This window comes from Pseudorca crassidens, chromosome 10 (assembly GCF_039906515.1).
Source record: "Pseudorca crassidens isolate mPseCra1 chromosome 10, mPseCra1.hap1, whole genome shotgun sequence".
Classification (NCBI taxonomy): domain Eukaryota; kingdom Metazoa; phylum Chordata; class Mammalia; order Artiodactyla; family Delphinidae; genus Pseudorca; species Pseudorca crassidens.
Genome location: NC_090305.1, coordinates 21423229 through 21430370, shown reverse-complemented (window position 1 = coordinate 21430370; position 7142 = coordinate 21423229). Strand labels below are relative to the sequence as shown.

Genomic DNA, 7142 nt, shown 5'->3' with positions numbered 1-7142 from the left:
AAATGTTCTGTCAAAAATGGAGGTTCTTCCCAGAGAATTAAAAATAATGTGTCAGTATTGTGCTGAGAGGGAGCTGATTGACACTGTCCTTGAAAGAGGACCCCTACAGTGACCAGCTTATCAGCCATCATTAGAAGAGATACTACCCAGATTCCCACCATCTGATTTATTACCTATTGTCTTTTTTCTTACTGATTTTAAGGAGTTCTGTATACAGTCTAGACATAAATCTTTTGTCAGATGTACTTATTAAAAACATCTCCCACTCTGTGCCTTTTCACATTGTTAATGGTGTCTTTGGATGTACTGAAATTCTTAAGTTTAAAAAAGTATAATTTACCTATCTTTTATGGTTATTGCTTTTTGTGCTTATTATACAGGGAATCCTTGGCAACCCAAAGTTCATGAAGATAGTCTCCTGTTTTCCTCTGTAAATTTTATTACTTTACCTTGCACATTTAGGGTTTTAATTCATCTTGAATTAATTTAGGGAATAGTTTACAGAAGAGGCCAATGTCCACATTGTTTTCCTTTGTATATCCAGTTGACCCAGCACCATCTTTTGAAAAATCTATCATTTTCCCCTTTGAGTTTCAGTGACACTTTGTTATATGTATGTGGTTTTGTATCAGCATATCTATTTTGTTCCAATGATCTCTTTCCTTATCTTTACATCAATAGTATATTTTATTAATCACCATAGCTTTAGAATAAGTCTTGTTATGTGGTGGTAAAATTCCTCCGGATTTGTTCTTCCTTTGCAAGTTTTCCTTTACTATTCTAGGTCCTTTCCACCTGCACATATATTTTAGAGAGAGTTTGTCAATTCTATCAGAAGTACTCTTTGAGCATTTTATTTCAAATACATTGAATCTGAGCCTTTCAATCAATGAATATGATGTATCTTTTCATTTATTTAGATATTACTAAAAATTCTCTGCACAGTGATTTGGAGTTTTTAATATAGCACTCTTGCACATTTTTATTACATTTATTATTGTATTTATTATTAGGATATTGGTAGTTTTCTTGCTATTGTAAATGACAAAACAGTTGTCTATTTTTGCCAGTATATATGAATACAATATATATTTGAATATGGGGTTTTGTATCTAGCAAATTTGCTATTTTTACTTATTAATTCTAATAGTTTGTATATCTGGGGGGATTTTCCAAGCACTTAATGATATCATCTGCAAATGATGACAGTCCTATTTCTTCATTTCCAATCTTAATATCTTTTAATTCTTTGTCTTATTTTATTTCATGGCCTAAGACCCCCAATACAATGTTGAATAGCAGTGGCGATAGTGGTCCTGATTGTCGTGGTCCCAGTAACTGGGAGAAAGTGTCAAATATTTACCATAATTAGGATGATAGATGTAGGATTTTGTATATATGCATCACGGGATTAAGAAATCTCCTTTCTATTCGTAGACTGCTGGAAATTTTTAATGATTGGCATTGAATTTTTTCAAATGTTTTTCCTGTATCTACTAATATGATCTTTTGTTTCTTCTCTTACATTTTGTAATAAATTTAAAGTGATTGATTTTTATATACAAAACAAATTTCATATTACTAAAACGAGCATTACCTTTTCACTTTGACTCTTCTCTCTCTATATTACTGGATCTGATGGCTATTATTTTGTTTAATGGTTTTGCATCTAGAATGCTTAACACAAAGTTTGACCTGCACTTTCCTCTCTAGTAACATCCTTGTCAGATTTTAGTATGAAGATTTTGCCGGCCTCATAAAAAGAGTTGGGAATTAAGTTAATTTAAGTTAAAATGAGGCTGTTAAAATGGGCACTAATTTAACCTGGCTAGTATCATTATAAGAAGAGGAAATTTGGGCACACAAAGAGATGCCAGGGATAAGCAAGCACAGAGGAAAGACCAGGTGAGGATACAGAGAGAAGGTCACTATCTGCAAGCCAAGGGAAGAGGCCTCAGGAGAAACCAAACCTGTGGACACCTTGATCTTGGACTTCCAGCCTCCAGAACTGTGAGAAAATTAATTTCTGTTGCTTAAGCCACTTGATCTGTGGTATTCTGTCATGGCAACCATAGTAAACTAATATAGAAGGTAATTATGATTTTTAAGTTATTTAATGAACTTCAGACTATTTAAACTTTTCATTTCTTCTTGTGTCTGCTTTGGTAAGTTGTGTTTATATAGAAACCTGTAATTTATCTTCTATTGTCAAAGTTATTCCCCAAAACTATTCATTTTATCCTCTGACTCTAATTTGATATCAGTAAGATCTTTAATGTTGCCCTCTTTTTATCCTTGTTATTTTTTCTTTGTTTCTTTAAAAAAAATCAATTTGGGGTAGCAATTTTACTAACAAGCAAATTTTTGCTTTGTTGATTTTGTCTATTTTTCCTTTCTTTTTCAGTGATTACAGCTCTTATTATTTCTTTCCTTCTAACTTTTAGAGTTTAATTTTTTTAAACTCTAAAACCTAGCTATATATTTGAGCTAGGTTCTTGAGATGAAAGCTTAGATCATTAAATTTCAATTTTCCCTCTTTTTAATATATGAATCTGGAGCTAAAAATTCGACTTTAAGCACTGTTTTGGCTTCATGTCACAAGTTGTGATATGTCTTATTTTCATTATCATTCAGTTAAAAATATTTTATAGTTTTAAAAAACTTATTTGACCCATGGGTTTATTTAGCACTGTATTACTTAATATTGCAACATTTAGGAATTTTCTATTTATCTATGCTATTGATATTGATTTTTATTTAGTTGTACTGTGCTGAGAGAACATATTCTGTGTGATCTCAATCTTCTGAAATTTGTTGACACCTGCATTATGCTTACCATTTGGTGATTTTGTTAAATGTTTCATGTATACCTCAAAAACAGAGATATTCTTCAGTTGGGTATAGTATTAATCCTATTGCTTAACATTTTCTGACTAAACTTTTGTCTGTTTGTTGCAGTAGTTATTTCTATAGAAGTGTTAAAATATTCAACTATGATTATGGATTTTTGTATTTCTCCATTTAGCTCTGCCAATCCTTTGTTTTCTATACTTTGAAGCAGTTATTATGTGCATTAAAATTGTTATATCCTTTTACTAAATTGACCCTGGAGGTTGTGAAATAGCCTCATTATTTCTAGTAATGGTACTTTCTCGAGAGTCTACAAATACCACATTATTATCACTAAAATGGTTCTGGTCTGCCTTTTTTGGTTACTTGTTCTGATATGTCTTGTACATTCTTTTACTTTAATCCTTTTTTCAAAAAAACAAATATATTAAACTGTATGCCATATAAAGAACATGTAGTTCGGGGTAAATTTTTTCCAGTATGACAATCTTTGTTTTTTAATTGAAATAGTTAGTCTACTTACATTCAAGATAATATTTATTTAGTTAAATTTAAGTCTACCATCTTGCTCTTCTTTTAATTTTGCCAGTATGTTCTTGTTCTCTAATTTCTGCTTTCTTAACCCTTTTTAGATTGAAAGTATTTATATTATTTTACTTCTTCTCTTTGGATTGATTTTTACTTATATTTTTATTTTATTAAATTTACTTTTATTAGATTTACTCTTAAACAGTTGTTTTTGATGCTATTGAAATGGAAACTTTAAATTTCCAATTGTTTGTTGTTGGTACGTATTAACACACTTGATATGTCGTATACTGACCATGAAACCAGCTACTATGTTAATTCACCTATTAATTCCAATTTTCAAATCTTTTATTTTTCTTTAACCCAAGAATACCTTTTATTATGTCTTGTAATGCACAGCTGCAAGTGAGGAATTCTCCTTACTTTTGTTTGAGTTAAACCATCTTTACTTTGCTTTAATTTTTCTCATTTTCTAAATTTAGGTGTAATTTGCATACTGAAGAGACCATAAATCTTAATTATACAGTTTGATGAATTTTTACTTATGCATATACTTGTGTAATAATCACCATGATCAAGATATAGAATATTTTCTATTCTCTGAAAGCGTTTCTGTAAGATTGATATTATTTATCTCTTATTTGTATAGAAGAATTCACAAGAGATTCTACCTAGGCCTGGAGGTTTATAGGAGTGACTTTTTAAATTATGGATTTAATTTTTTAATAGGCGTAAGACAATTCAGATTTCCTATTGCTTTCTGTGCCCCTTGTGATATACTGTATTTTTCAAAGAATGCATCCATTTTATTAACTGCTTCATGTATATTGACATAAAGATGTTTATGATACCATTCTTGTTTTAAAAATATATCTAAAAAAGTAAACAAATAAAATATATCTAGGATATATATGAATATCAGCTATTTCCTTCCTGTTGTGGTATTTTGTGTTTTAACTTACTCTTTTTTTTATTAGTTATTCTTGTTTGGGATTTATCTATTTCATCAATTTTTTCAAAGAACCAACCTTTTACTTTGTTGATTTTCTCTGATGTATGTCTGCTTTCCATTTACTGATTTCTGCACTTATTTTAATAGTTCCTTCTACTTTCTGCATTTAAGTTCCCAGTTTTTTATAGCTTCTTGAGTTAGATCACTGATTCCCAACCTTTTCCTTGTTCTAATACTTGCAACTAAAGACAAAAATTTCCTTCTAAAAATAGCTTTAGCTACATTAGACAAATTATGATGTGTCATATTTTCATTATCATTCAGCTCAAAGTATTTTAAAACTTCTATTGTGTTTTCTTCATTGATCCACGGATTATATAGACATGTATTGCTTTCTTTCCAAACATTCAGAGTTTTCTGGTAGTCTTTCTGCAATATACAAAGATTGAGCCTTTGTTATGGTCGGTCTATTTAGTTTTTCTTTACTCTGAAGACATAGCCCTTGTTCTTCTTGTTTGGTCCTTACAGCTGGGTTTGTCACTTACTACTTAAGAGGTATGCTTCTGAAGTCTCAAATGACAGCTGATAGTGTTTATCGGGTTCCCTCCAACTGGGAGAGGTATGAACTTAGTTCTCCAGAACTAAGCAGCTGCTGAATCTCTACAGATCATTAGCCTTCCAGCTGCTCTTTCCTACAGAGTTTTGGAACATCTTCCTGTGTGTGTGCAATTTAGGAATTAGCCGATGCTGTAAGGAGAATTTATACATGGAAATTTGAGCTCCTTCTCTGTGGTTCCCTCATCATCTGAATTTTGACCCTAAGGTCCTATGGATTTTGGTAGCCAAACACTGACGAGTGTCTCCTCAGTCCAGGGCAACTGCTTCTTTCCACTTGGAGTCTATTCTAAAATGCTGCAAAATAGAACATGTCCCTCGAGGGCAAGCTTTTGTGCAACTCATATCATGTGTTTCCCTTCTCTCAAGGATGTGGCCCTTCAAGCACTGCCTGTGTTGATTGCTCATCCATGCCCTTATAGTTCTTATCTATGATCAATCATTTTTTCCTCTGTAAAAAATAAAAAAGAATATTTTGTCTATGATGAAAAGAATTAATAGTTAGAGACAAATGAGATTCAATGTTAGTTGAAAAGGAATGGACTTTGATCACTCAACTGTGCAATAGAATTACTGAAGAAATAATCTAGTGTCTGGCAGTGCTGCATAAAAATATTAACTTTTAAATTCGACTAAATTTGATAAAATGTTAAAAATTAATTCTAAATTAAAATTTCAAATTTATTCTTATATTTTGGAAGGATGTTCCTTCATTAAAAAGAAAAGCTGTTTGGCTTTGAACATGGCCCACAAAAATACTGATTTTAAGACTCATCCATTCAGCAATTGGTCCAAAGTATGTATCATGTTTTGCATGAACATCTAATTCTGAACTTATTCATTATTATAAAGGAGCATAGAATAATTTGGATTATGGCCACACCTTCCCATCATACATGTTACTGCTGTTTTGAATTACAGTACCATCTTATTTTCATATCCCCAAATATAGTCATTATTGAACAATACTGTTTTAGGCACGCACTCTCTATTTAGCTCTTCTCATGGTTATGAATTTTCTTGCTCACTGTAGCAGTTTGCATCCCATTCCTTCATCAATTCTAAACTCTTATTCATTAATTTACTTCTTATCTCTTTTATATCTACGGTTCAAATTGCATATCTGTGCTTTTAAATGTCAATGAATATATTTTTCATTTATAGTTTTATTAGTCTTTTTTTCTTTTAACTTTTTATTTTAAAATAATTTAATTTTGAAATAATTTCAGAGTGACAGAAAAGTTACAAGAATACAGAGAATTCCTGGCTATCCCAGTCCCCAAATGTTAGCATATTTAGCATATTACTGCATTTTCTTTTCCTTTTCTCTCTGTCATATACATGAGAGAAAAGTACACACACACATATATATGCTTTTAAAATATATACTTTTAAATGTGTATATATGCATGTATTTTAAAGTACATATGTACACATAATAGTATATATTTACATCACATCAAGATGTAATCTTTACTTGTCACCAAACCGGCTGTATCACTTGGTATTTGTGGAGAGGCCATCCTCTCTTCACGTTACTTCCTGAACCCCAGTCCTTGGTGGTTAACTAGAAGAGAGACAATGGCCAACGTGTAGCGTAATTGAACTATGGTCTCCAGCATGACAGGTAGAGATATACACTACTGCACGAATGTGGAAAACACAGCATGCTACTCTGGAGGAATCTCCATACAGTTGCTCACTGTTGTCTTTATTACGTCACTGTACAGGCTACGCTTCCTGCTATCAAGCATACATTATGCGATTCAGCGTCCGAGCCGAATCTGTCCAAGTCTAGCCTTGAGTCCACTCCAGTCCGTCCCTCACTTCCCAGAACAGGCAGCACAGAGGGGCGGCCGGCGATGGCGCTATGTGACAACCTTACGGTAAAAGACAAAAAGGAACCAGTGCACCGGTTCCTATCTATACTCACAGCCATGATCTGAATCTACTGAACACGGAGGTAGTTGCTAAACCCTACCAGGGGCATCCGTTGACTCCAGAAATACTTTCAAGTTTCCAAGGAAGGAAGTGCACAGAGGCAAAGGAAAAAGAGGTTGCTTGTAAACCTATATAGTCAGGTAGTAAGCTTCATATTTTGCTCGCTAAAGCTAACGTAGTCGGCAGGATTCGAACCTGCGCGGGGAAACCCCAATGGATTTCTAGTCCATCGCCTTAACCACTCGGCCACGACTAC

At 32.7% G+C, this 7142-nt stretch overlaps 1 non-coding gene across 1 annotated transcript; it reads right to left on the bottom strand.

Moving 5' to 3' along the window:
- Positions 1-7060: 7060 nt before the first annotated feature.
- On the bottom strand, positions 7061-7142 carry TRNAS-AGA (transfer RNA serine (anticodon AGA)). Its single transcript has one exon. It is a non-coding gene; the product is annotated as a tRNA-Ser (tRNA).